Below are 13,197 nucleotides of genomic sequence, written 5' to 3'. Positions count from 1 at the left end.
GTTACTAAAGGAGGTGTGCTCCAGACTTGGTGAGAGGTTGGGAAGTCCTGGCATGATGAAAAAATGTTGTTTGCTGGACTGAAAATGAAACCTTAGAAAAATGTTTAACATGGCTCTAGTTATTGTTTCCTTGGTGCATACTGTCGCTATGTTTAATATGTGGAAACTGGTGAGAATAAATCAGATTGCTAGACAGGTTACTGATACTTGAAATGTTAGCTGCGCTAACTGACAGAGGAATGGTAACATATCTTCATATATGCCAGTGGCTAATAGAGAACAGTCGTTCAACCTTTGGACACTTAACAGAGATATTTTCAAAATATACTTCTCAGACATGACTAAAGTTGGAAAAGATTTTTCAAAATCTCTATTTGTGGAATAAAAATGCATATGCAATACTTTACAGTCTTCCATTTTACCTATTCTTTGTAAATGCAACAGTTTCTATTAAACTCAGTCCAGGCAGGATGTTTAAATACAGAAACAAAAAACAAAATCAAAGTGGTTGCTGCTCCAAAGCATCTTTTGGAATACCTATAAGTTCTTGAATTTCAGTTTCTTTCCTCAGTAGAGCAGTCCTAATAGTTCATTTTTCCCCCTTTTTCTCTCTCTCTGCTTGCTTTGTCTTCCCAGTGGTAACAGCACATGAAGCAGATATTTTAAAATCTTCCAGCTCAAAAGATTCTACAAGTATTCAAAGCCTTGAGTCTCTTGGTGATATACCACACCTTTCTGAGGAAGGAGGCATAGCAGAAGGGAAGGGGCTGTGCAAGGAGCTGGATGGATCCCACTGCTCCTGGCTCCCTGGCAGGTGGGGAAAGCATGCACTGTCCCTGCATCCAACTGTTTAGGATTGTTTATCTTGTGCTCCTGATGTTTCGTTTAGTCAGTGATGATGCATAAGATACAACTGGTTTTGACTTCCAGGTAGACAAAGTCCATGAAGCAACTGGGAGTCCCAAACATTTGTTGCTGGCAGAATGCTAAATAAACAGTAGCAACACCTCCCTGTGTGGGTGGCAATTAATCACATCAATCAACCAGCTCGGCTAGAAAAGCTTTTTTTTTTTCCTTTTCTTTCCTTTTGTTCCTTGTCTCCTCCCACTTTCTTGTTTCCTGGTTGTTGCTCCTGTGGGCAGTAGAGCTGAATTACGTAAACCCAGTGTCACCTCTTCTCTGGTGGCCTGACTGTTTAATGCTCTCAGCCCAGTTTAGCAGGGGACTCTTCAACTTACCTTTGAGCATGGAATTCTTCTCTTTCTTTATTTCTTAGAGAACTGAGCCCAAACCTACTGCATGTGGGCCCATAGACTTATATGTGCTATATCCATTTGAACAACCTTCTTGGAAATTTTTGAACTCATTGTTTTGGCCGAATTTGATGGAGCAATAGAATTTTTAAAGCTAAGTTCCTATAGCTTTTCAAAATTAAATATGCAGAGGAAAAAGACATTTAGTCACAGGGAAAAGTACCATCACAAACTCTTTCTTTTATTAGGATGCCTGTAATAAACATGGAAGAAAGACTTTCTGAGACATGAGGCCATGGGAAGATTGTCCTTCAAAGCCTGGATAAGCACCAGTGGTAACTGCTTGAGACACACAAGTCTGCAGTTTTGTATTCCAGGCTTTTTTGGCCTTTTTTTTAAATAAATGCGATGGCAATTTTTTATCAGAGTTAAAATTGGAGGAATATTTTCCTAGTCTTCCAGTTTTTCTTTTTCTTTTCCTTTTTCTTTTTCATACTAGGTTTTAGGCACAGACTTACCAATGTGAATTGTTAGAGATTGCAGGGACTGGTGCTTGCAGAAACATGCAGAATCCAAGCCAGTAAGTGAAGTAACTGGCAGCTGATAGAGAAGAAAAGGTGACCCACTGGATGAACTTTAAATGTCTTTAAACACCAGACTCTGGTTTTCCCAAAAGGTGAAAATATTGAATAAAAAGAATCTTTATTTTTTGGTGGATTGTTATTCTAAAATACCTGAAAATTTTATGTGGAGGGAATAATTAAATATAAAAAAAAATCTCAAGCTCAGGACAGTGCCTAGTTTTCCTTTCCACATATGCTATTTTAGGTTTCTTCATTTTTTTTACCTCATAATGGGATCCTAGGGCGGTTTTGTTTTGTTTTGTTTTGTTTTTTTCCACAATATGCTGCCATTTTCCCTGAAGCTGAATTCAACCCATTACTGGAATCAAGAATTTGACTGTGTATGATCAGGTGGGATCAAGCTTCTTGTTCAGTAACCTTTCCTCTAGCCCTGAATCCACTTGCATGTTTTACACCTCATGGAAGAGCAACCTAACAGGACTACATTTGAAAAAAAAGAAAGAAAATAGTGTAAAAATCTCCTCCTGAAGCTGTGCTCTTTTACACAAAGGAATGGCTGTGCCATACCAGACTAAGTTTTCTTCTATCCCTGAATCCTGTCTCCAAAGGTTTTAAGTGTGGATGTTTAAGGAAATAGTGTATGGAGAGGGCAAGTGGCAGTGATGCACTTCGAACCTCCTGTGATTTGTGCTTATGAGATTTCTGAACCAGAAATTAAGCCTTTTTATAATTATACAATGCTATGAATAATTCTAGCTATAAAGGAATATCTATAATAAAACATTAATTAGTTAATTATTCCTGCAATTTTCCTGTGCTTGCCAGGGAAGAGCTGTTTTGTCTCCCCGGTCGTGGTATCAATCACCACATTATAGGCTAAGACATACAAGAACAAGAAAAAAACATGCAGGAAATGTGCAGGTGGGTAATTTTTGCCACTGTCTGTAGCTGGGCAGATAACAGCTTATTTCCATGCAGACTACAAGTTCTGAGCAGTAATAACTTGCATCTTTTGCATAAGCTTAGGGCAGTTTTACAGTCGGCCTGATTTATGGGTGCCCATAGAATGTAAAATCGTGGCATTATGTGGTCTTTGTGTGAAGCTGAAGGAAGTGAACAGCTTCACTTGGTGGTTCAAGCTCATAAGAACCTCATGTTTAGGCTGGAAGGCCTGAGGTGCATGTTCCCACCCAGGGTGCAACCAAGGGAGGGTTTCAGGCTACCCTAATCTTCACTGGTAATACACAGGTTGTCTTGAGGGGCAGCAGAAACTTTCTCAATAGCTCACAGGTTATTTTTGAAACTCAATCCATTTAATTTGTTTAATGGCTTAGGCAGCAATTGACACTGTGGAACATTGTGGACTTGCAACACAGTATGCACTAGCTTTTAGTATATTAAATAGCTCATTTTAATTCTGTCCTAAAATTGAATCCTTTGCATCTTTCATGTTCATTACATAAGAAACAACCGTAAACTGTGACCCTAGTCCATGACACGAGTGGAAAGCATGTTGAATAAATAAATAAATATCCTTCTTCATTGTGGTCCTTGGCAATAATAGGTTTAATTTAGGGAATTGAGTTTAAGTTTATTCCTGTGTAACATATAACAAAGGCTGCATGTTTCTCAAAGCCTTAAAACTTCACTACAAAAAAAGAATTTCTTAGATTAGGATACCTGATCCAAAACATAGGAACCTCTTTGTCTCCTGTATAGATTTTATGGTAGGTCCAGTTAATGCTCCAGGGATGAATAATATGGTCAGATGAAGAGTGATGAAGTAATAAAGACTGAAATTATGACATTTCAAGTTTTCGTTTCTTCAGTGCCTTGTTAATGTGTCAGTGGTTTTGCCAGTGATTTTTAAAATTTCAGTAATTTATTCCTCTGTGTCATATCTCTAGCTTCACTTGAATGGCAGTGGCTCCAGAATTCAGCATATTTCAGACTCATTTTGCTAATCAGAGTTTAAGTTAAAAAAAAAACCAAACCAACCAACTAACAACAAATAAAACCCACAAAAATGGAAAAAAAGCCCCTCCTAGGAGCCACTGTCCTAAGAATGACTTCAGTCACACAAGGGCACAGCATCTGGTTTGAAGGAGTAGTGCATCCATGTGCAACACTTGCTGTCTAGGAATTTGTTATCAGCAAAAATTATAAAAAACACCTACATGACAACCTGCTTTAGCAGATTTTTTCCAGCAACTCTGCAGTCTCCTCCTTACTTTGAAATAGAAGGCTACCAGAGGCTGACAGTGGCTGAGTTGGCCAGATCAGCCTGCCTACTACCAATTCCCTGATTTGTAGTTTCTTTCAAGTACTTTGGGCTCTCACCTCCCCTTGCTCTTCACATTTCTGTGCTTTTTAAGATCATTTGTCACCTAAAGAATTTATAATCTCACGTCTAGAACAAAGCATGCTGGGCTGCCATACTGCTGAACTAGCTTTTTGTATATCCCTTTTTTTTCTCCTCACCAGATTAGATAACATTGCTTCCACTAAGAGGTTGATTCACTTCAGTGATTGACAGGAAGGTGAACAAGAGATTTTAAAGCTTCAGAAAAGAAATCTCTTTACTAAATCATGCATGTTCAGCTTTTTACAAAATGAGTTCCTCCAGCTCTGTCAGGGATTAACATTTTTTGCAACTCAGAAGATAGTATACAAAAAAAGAAATTCTTTATGGTGCTGTTAACAGCTAGCAGGACCAAAGCAGATTATGCCATTATTTGCTTAGAAGAAAAGCAACATTTGCAATCTGACCTTAGTGAAATATTTTTACTATGTACAACTGTTGAAACATAAGATCAGAACCCAACTACATTAGTGGTAAAATACCTAGCATTTTTGTCTTCTACCAGTTCAGTACTTATTGTGAATTCTTTAACATTTTTTCTCCCTTAAATTCCAATAATTCAGTGAATTTCTATGTCAGAGTTTTGTCCGCTGATCTAGCAGTAGTATTTCTATAGGAATATAAATGTGTTTTACTTATGTTCACAGTGTAAGACTAAGAGGGTGCAGCTTAGTCCAAATAACTGGCATGAAATGTGCTGCTTTTCCACTCTCTCCTCTTTCTCACCTTGTACTACAGCATGTCCCAGCTGGAGAAGTAACACTCCTCATAAGATCTCCACTTCTTGCCAAGATGTAGGGCAGGAGTTTAATGCATATCTAGAGTCCTTTTAGGAGAAATAATTTTTAAGCGATGAAGCTCTACCAACCACACGGCCAAGGAGCAAGGATCTTTTCAGTCTGTCCATCTCTTTCTTTGCAGACTCATAGAGAATCCTCAAGTCCATTCAGAGACCAAAGGGAGCACGCCGTTGCCGGAAAAAGAGAGGCGGTTCAAAGACAAGGGGCTTTGTGGTGCTGTGATTCTGTATGAACATGGAAGTAAGCATCATCCTGGCGTTATCCTTGAGTTTTTGTGTTCCCTGCTTGATTCTTTTGTTTTCTAGAACAGAGAAGAAGGAATATGCCCTCCAACAGCCACATTCCCAGTAAAGCTTATCTCCCTAAACTCCTTGTCTCCTGCCCTCCATTTATTTCTTTTCTGCTTAAAACACTCACACTTTTCTATCTAGCTTCCTAGTGCATATTTATGTTTAGAGTGTGACATTTTGTTGTGCCTTATATTTAATAATTTTCTCTCTAAATGGATGCAAGATAATTTGTATAGGAACACACCTGTTTCTCTTGTTTTGTTCTCTTTTTTTTTTTTTTTTTTAGCCAGATAAATCTGGGAATCATTTTCTTTGAAAAGGTTATTTTCAAAATGTCATTCTCAAGATATTTTTAGGCCTTAATTTCGACTATACCCTAGTAGACTTGTCTTCCAGATTTTTATTGCTCTCTCCTCCATGTCACTCATGTGGACAAGCTTTCTCTGTTTTTGAAGTTCCCTTGATCTTCAAGATGGGACAAGTAGTGGCGTAACAAGGAATTTGCTTGTAATGTTTGCAGATGGAATAAATGAGGAATTTCTGGTACCTGAATATATGAGAAGGAATTGTGAGAATTCATTAAGCAATGATAGAAAGGTACTTTGGTTAGGTTTTGCTATCGGCGCAAACTTCAAGCCTCAGTTTTATTGTTAGGATCTAATTCTTGAGAAAATATGGGGAAGATTTCTAATGACACAAGCCCAAGGAAATGTATCACTGAAAGGAGAACATCAAGATTTCCGTTTAGTCTGAAATGCCACCCAAAGATGCTTTTCCAAAGACTTTCTGGTTCTCTCTTGGAAACCTTACAAGCTTTTGTTTCCCCTCGGGACTTCTAGAATTTCCCTGTTTAGACTGGAGGGTCTCTGAAGCAGAGGCTGTTTTGATAAACTGTGTGTACAGCACCTTACACAATGGACCTCTGATCACAGCCTGCATCTCCACGTTATGGCAATGCAAATAAATATATGAACAACTGTCCCTTGAACAGGAAGGAAAATAAAAATCGGACTCCCCAGAGAGTTGATGCATGTATGGTAACCAGTCTCCCATCATAAAAATGCTGTGTTTGTTGAAATCCAAGATTTTGTAGATGTTCAGCTTTCTTAGCATGGCAGAAGTACTCTCCCATTTTGTCTTATATCCCTGTGCAGAAATTTTTGCTTGTTTGCTTTTTATCCTGTTTTGCCTGACACTAAGGGAGACTTTGTTTTACTGACATTTGTAGCCATCGCTTTGATCTGCAGCAGGAAAGCTCAAGATAGGCTTCTTTGCCCATAGGGAAACAGATGAGGTCAGAATATGCCAGTTTTAAAAACCTCACTAGATTGGCTCTAGAAGAAATAGATCTTGTTCCTTAGTTAATTGCAAATTGCATATTTAGTTTTAACAAAAATGTTATGTTTTCTACATATGAATATTCATTTGTGAAGGCTGGAGGCTGATTTCTATTTATTCCTGACACACATGAGGTTCTTTGTTCCTTGTAAATAAAAGAAATATTGTAGTTTCCAAAGTCTCATTTACTGCAGGCTTTTGTGCTTGCTTGTTTTCAAATGTTCCTCTGTCACAGTCTTTGTTAGCAAAATTCTTGTTCTTGACGAGTACTTCCAAAAATGTATTGTTATAGGCCAGGGTGGTGTAATATCAGATTTGGGTGTAGGTAGAATAGGTTTCTTTGTTTCAGCAAGCACTGTGCAACTGCATCAGTGATGGTGACTAAGCTGATTTCAGACCAGCTTCCCTCTTTCCTAACAAGGGACATAGTAGGATTTATTCAAGGGCACTCTGGAGAATCAAGGAGAGGAGCAGATGAACGCCGTGCCAATTCTATCAGTGCCTCCTGCCACAGTGCTTGTGGTGACCAGGCAGAGAAGCACTGGCAACTGTGCTTTGCCCTCAGTGTTTAGCCTTTGGAGTGATGTGTGCTCCACCTCCTCCACCAGGATTTTGCAGCCACAGGAAGGGCTCAAGCAAGGGTGTTTCTGTTACTTATTGAGTCTTCTGGTGGGTAAAAAAAGTCTGGATGTAAGTCTGAATGTGTGAAACCACCAGGCTCTTCGGTGGTGGCTGCAAGTGACTGGGTATTGCAGCACACCTTAAGAAAAAGATGACTGTGTGGCTTGCTACAAAAACAGAGTGTGGTGGCTCAGCCACATCCCCTGTGCACCCATCTGTGCTCAGTTGGGCCTGCAAGGCGTTTCCCTGTTTCTGCTTGTTTGCACTGGAAATGGGGGGAAAAGTCTGTCCACATTCCTGTCCTGCTGCACTGTGACTGTTCAAGGCAGCCTGGAGTTTGACATGATAGACACTAATGGCTGGAGAAGGATCCTTCTCAGTGCCAACTTTCCTCTTCCAGATATTTCCTCCTTGCCTGTCCGTGTGAAATGAGCAGTTTGCAGGAGTACAGAAAATTCTACAGGCTATAAGGACTCAGCAGGTGCTGAGAAGAGTTTTACAGAACTACTGTTTTAAAGTTGAAAACAAATTTTCTTTGACCTTTTTCATGCCCTGTTTGTGCTTGTTTGCCACTGGTGTTCATGTTGGTGCAATTTGGGGCTGGGGGGTATAGGAGTGGTCATAGAATAATAATTAAATTGGAGTATTTGCAGCAAGGCTTTTCATTAGCACCACAGAAGTGACTGACTATAAGAGAGAACCTTAAGGCATCACGAAAGCAAAACAAAACAGTTATGTCCAGTCAGAACAACTCCAGTTGTGAATTTAGCTTTTAACAGTCCTTACAAAGTGTTCAGTTATTATTAACAAAATGATGTAATAATAATAATAATAATTTTGCTTTAATAAATATGAGAGCTCTGGAGTAGGTGGCTGCCAACAGTAATATCATCTCTTTCATATTGTTCTTTCATCAAAATGTTATCATATTGTGTATTAGCTGGTTACCGAGACAATCTAAGATTATGAACAAAAGAGTTTCTTTATCCCATCATAGGAAAAAAAGGAATCTATCCATAATAGTATTCACAGTTCCTGGACTATATAACGTGAAGTGGTTGAAGCCTTCTAAGATAGTACTTTTCAGTCTTCTTTTCCCCAGTCCAAGTGCCAAACATTTAGATTTTTGTCATACTGAGAAATGACAGAACATACCCATTTAGGTTGTTCAGAAGAAGAAAGACATCACTTTTCTTTGAAAGAACATTGTGTTTGCTGGCAAACCTTGTCTTGAGCAAACATTGTGAAATTGGTTTGGGCAGCCATTCAAGAATACCCCAAAACTCTGTTCACTAGGAAAGATTCCTGTATCTGTGCAGCAGTTTCTAGACCAATACAGTCTCTCTCAAGAATGAGGGTATTTAGGAGGGCAGCTTTTAAAAATCTATCTCAAAACTCTAATTCTAAAATCTAATTCTAAAATCCAGAAAACAAATAAGCTAGCTGTTAAGGAGTATGCCTGGCAGGTACCGGCGAGTTGGATGGTAGCATGACTTTCACATGAACTTCCTGTAGATAATTCAGCCTTACAGCAAATCCTATAATTCTCTCCTCTTATCCATCTCAAATATTGCAATTATTGCAAATATGACTTGGGCATTTCATGAGGCATTAATCATCGTTATCAGATATTTGGCTTCAGAAATTGTTTTGTAATGCTGTTTACTTTGTTACTCAGAGAGTCATTACAGAACAGTAGTGTTGGCCATGGGAAAAGGCTGAAAGGAGGTGAAAGGCTTTATCCTTTGCATTAAGAAGCAATTTTAGAATGATTATGTGGCTAGGTGTGCACTTTCCAAGGCAGCTATGCCTATTCCTTGCCATCAGACAGTGAATAACGGTTCCGTGTTTGTTGCTATGTTTGGTTTTCCATCCAATTCTGCTTTCCACCAAAGTCAGGACACCTGCAAGGTGTAACTTCATTTGGAAAAGTAGCACCCATCAGCCATCAGGTGAACTAAAGAAAAAGGAATATGACATAACTTGGGGTCTTGCATCCTGTGGTTCATGGATATGCTGCTGAATCCAAATCCTGGCCTTGACTGGAGGTAGATGCAGAACAAATCCCAATTGTTCAAATCCCAGCCAGGGTGTCTGCTCTGCTTGCAACTGCAGGGTTGCTTAATTGAATTTAATGAGGTTCTCCACGTGCAACACAGTTGGCAGGTAGTTGCCAGAAGCATCTGATGAGCTCTCCCAAAATTCTACTCCATAGGGACTGGCTTTCTGTAACCAGCAGAGGGTCAGGCCACCTCAGAAGCTTCTGTGTAGGAGGGTGTCAAAAACATTGTTTTTCAGGGGAAAACCAACCTAGCTCTCTGCTCTTGAAGCAAACTATTTAGCCAATTTAGAAGAGCTGTCCAGACTTCTCTCCAGATACTGAGATTTAAACTTGCAGTTCAGCATGTTACAAAGAGTTAATAATGTCTCCTGCAGCAGGTGGGTGGAGTGTCCTCTGATTTTTGCTGTAATTGAGAAGTTGGACATATTACAGCCCTGTTGTGTTTAGCATTGGTTTTTACATAGAAATTTATGGCTGAAATTTCCAGCAGTGAATTGACCTCTAGGAGAGTGGGGTTTATCTTCCACAGGCACATAATCCTCCAGCAGTACATGGAAGCCATGAACTAGACAGTGAAACACAATCAGCTGCTCCTTCAGCCTGCACTCCTTCCCTTCCCTGCTCTGGCTGAGTCTCTGAAAAATTAATTCCCCAGCAATTCCCCATCAGATGAAACTGGTACTAAAACATGTTAAAAATAAAAGGAGCCATTGTCCCAATCCTCTGGAGATTAGTTATTAACATATGTGATAGGTACAGACTAGAAAACATGAGTGTTTCAATGTTGATGTGTGGTTAAACAGTGAATATGAAGTGGAGTGGTTTGGGTTTGCTTTTTCAGTTTTTTTTAATGAATTTTATCTAATCTTATTTCAGAGTTTAGGAGCAGCCACAGAGAGATAAGAAGCATAAGATCTGCAGTCCTGAATATTTTGTCACCTTAAAATAGAGATGGCTGGTTCCTACAGATTTATTTTTTTTTTTTTTTTTTTTTTGTTTTGGATTCAGGTGTCTTCAGACAAAGGATCTCTCATTTTTCTCATTCCCTTTCTTTTTTGGTTTGTTATTAAATAAAGTAAAATTGATATAAACAGCTTTTTCACTGCTCTAACAGTTCCGTATTGTTAAGAAAATGAGACCAACCTTGATGAATGGGCTTGGGAAATTGACAGACAGGGAAAAGCAAAGGTTGGTTTTGCTTGTGGGCCATGAGCTGGCCCTGCAAATCGGAGATAAACTTGCACTGTTTTTCTTACAGTGGGGTATATAAAGCTTGGCTGATTCTTATAAAAGATTTCTTGCTCAAGGTTGATGGACGTTAAAGTATGAAGAGAAGGTTCTGTATTTCAAAAAGTCATAGTAAAGCATGAAATATCTGTAGTATCAAGAAGGCTCCTTCAGAATATGGAATGGGTCCTGGGGCAAATTCTCCTGACTGTCATCTTTGAGACTGTCTTCTGTTACTTAAGCTTGAGAGTATGTCTTTCAGGATAATTCCAATCAGATGAGAACTACTGGAGAATCACTATGATTTTAGAATATTGGCTGCATTAGTCTCTGTTACAGAGGACCATTAGACTTAGTTAGCAGCTTGGGAATACTTTTCTGTAAGAAACAACATAGTTCTCATATCTACTTGTGCCTAGTGTCCTGCATTTGGGGATGATGAAGTAATTTCTTCCTCTGAGAGGAGTTAGATGAATACCAAGCCCAGAGGGAAAGAAGCTTTCCAGAACTTGACTATGAGGGGTAGTTGCAGAAAAAGAATGAAAAGGCATGTCTACAAATAGGAGGGCTTCTATAGGAAGACATGGTTGTGCAAGAAACCTGCCTGTTGGAGACAGAAAAAAGTTCTAAGAAGCAGATATGGAAGCAGAGCATATGGATTCTGCTAGCAAAATGGAAAAAACTAAGTTCTCTTCTGCATTTATGAATGTATTAAAATATTTAGGACTATGACAAAGTCTGTTACAGAAGATGATAGGGGTGGTGTTTGCTTGTTTATAGGAGGAGAGTGAAAAGCTGGAAGAAAGAAGAGAGAAAACAAGTGGGTGTTATTAGATAATGGAGTTTTATTATTAGATAAATGGAGTTTTTCATTCTCATTATTAGATAAATGGAGTTTTTCATTCTCTTTCTTCCTGCTCCTCCATTTGTGAATCAAGTTGCATTTCTAGGCTGCCCTGCATCCTTTGGCTTCTTTTTACCATCTGTCTCAGCAGCCTATCAAATATTTGTATAAATTTTCAATGCAGTTTTGCTGAAATTTCAATCCCCTGAGAGACTTGTGCCAGTGATGACCAGAAGCCAATTATCAAAACTAGAACTTTGCAAGATAGGTAATCATTCCAAGCTAAGGAAAAAAAAAATAAATCTGAGTTTAAATTTAAAATCACTGCCCTACAGTATGCAGCCAAGAAAGGGCTCCAGTACCTGTAGATTTCATTAGTAGTGTGATATTTAAACAGAATTTAGGATCCTATTTACCTTTATCACAAGGTTCATCACTTTGTGACAATTAACATTGTAATCATATGCTAAGTTTTTATCCCTTATTTTATCAGTGAAATTGGGAACTCCTGATAAATATTTCCATAAAATATTTTGTCTTTTCAAGTTTTCCAGTTGGAAAGTTCAAATTGGATTTGTAAAATGGAACAAGCATAGGTTATTACAACAAAAATGGACATTGATTTAAGCCAGTTTTGGTGAGATTTTTTGTTCAATATTTAAGCTGGAAACTTCTACACTTTCCATCTGGCTTCCTTCAACAGTTATGTGTTGTAGTCAAGTTTTGTGACAGCTGAAATTCTATGAAAATCCTATCCATTCCCAACTGGAAGAATAATACCAGGTATTTCATAAATCTTGAAAGGGCAATGTTTCCTTGCAACAGCAGGATATAAGGGAGAGAACCAAAAGAGGAAAAATAAAGGAAATGTCTGCCCCCTCTGATGGAAAGTTCCACATGTTAGTCTCTAGAAGAAGCAGAGCACAGGTAAACTTGCCAGATTCTTATGTCATCTTGGAACATTTCTTGTTCCCATTCTCTGCTTTCAAATTCTGAAAGCTATTCTCAAATGAACATAATGTTATTTTAATGTGTGTTTATTATAAACCATGATTTTTTAATTTTTATATTTGCTATTTCTTGCTTTTTTGATTCTTTGTTCCACAGTAATCTTATCCTCCCTGCTCAGAAATGTTTGGTGTTGGGGCACTCAAGCGGTTATAGAGAAGCAGCACTTGCCAGGGAGAGTCAAGTATTGCCCAAAGGTGGTAGCCCTAGCTCAGAAAGTGGCTCTCCCTTGAGAGTCAAGATTCCAAAACTCATTTTGTTGTTTGCTCTTTGGATGAAAAAGAAGTTTCAATGTTTAATGCAGCTAGATACAATTAACATGGTAGTGCCCTTGAGGTGCAAGTGACTAATCTCTGTTTCAAAGCACTCCAGACATCTTGCATGGTGTGAAGATGAAATTGGCATTACAGCACTAAGAGTGGGGTTAACATAGATGATTACCACAAAAAGGCACATGAAAGTTACTTCTTCTCTTTCCCTTCCCTCCAGCTGCCTCCTACATTGCAAATAGCACACGAAGGTCACCACCTGCAGAACATTGTGGCTGGGTTTAAGGTATTTTCTTTTTTTTTTTTTTTTTTTTTTTTTTTTTTTTCCTTTTTTTTTAAATTTGTTTATTTGTTTTGCTGAATAGAAAAAGTAAACAAAGAAGGAACATCGAGGGCAAAAGAGTTGAAATCCTTGGTTTCTGACTGTGGCTGCTTTCGGTTTTTGAATCCCACTGGCAAAATTCCGAGGGCTGGCTCCTACTTCTAAGCTCATGGTGAGCCCAAGTGTCTTTTCCAATACATTCTGCTTTGTAGAAGCT

The 13,197-nt window shown here is 38.6% G+C and overlaps 1 long non-coding RNA gene across 1 annotated transcript in view; it reads left to right on the top strand.

Annotated features, from left to right (window-relative positions):
- LOC136365449 (uncharacterized) overlaps nt 1-13,197 on the top strand; it is a 161,860-nt gene that overhangs the window by 96,541 nt on the left and 52,122 nt on the right. The window contains exon 2 of the long non-coding RNA XR_010744366.1: nt 5,121-5,239. This is a non-coding gene — a long non-coding RNA (uncharacterized lncRNA). The remainder of the gene's footprint in view (nt 1-5,120; nt 5,240-13,197) is intronic.

The sequence above is a fragment of the Sylvia atricapilla genome, chromosome 1 (assembly GCF_009819655.1).
Source record: "Sylvia atricapilla isolate bSylAtr1 chromosome 1, bSylAtr1.pri, whole genome shotgun sequence".
Classification (NCBI taxonomy): Eukaryota; Metazoa; Chordata; class Aves; order Passeriformes; family Sylviidae; genus Sylvia; species Sylvia atricapilla.
This window is presented reverse-complemented; position numbering and strand designations above follow the sequence as displayed.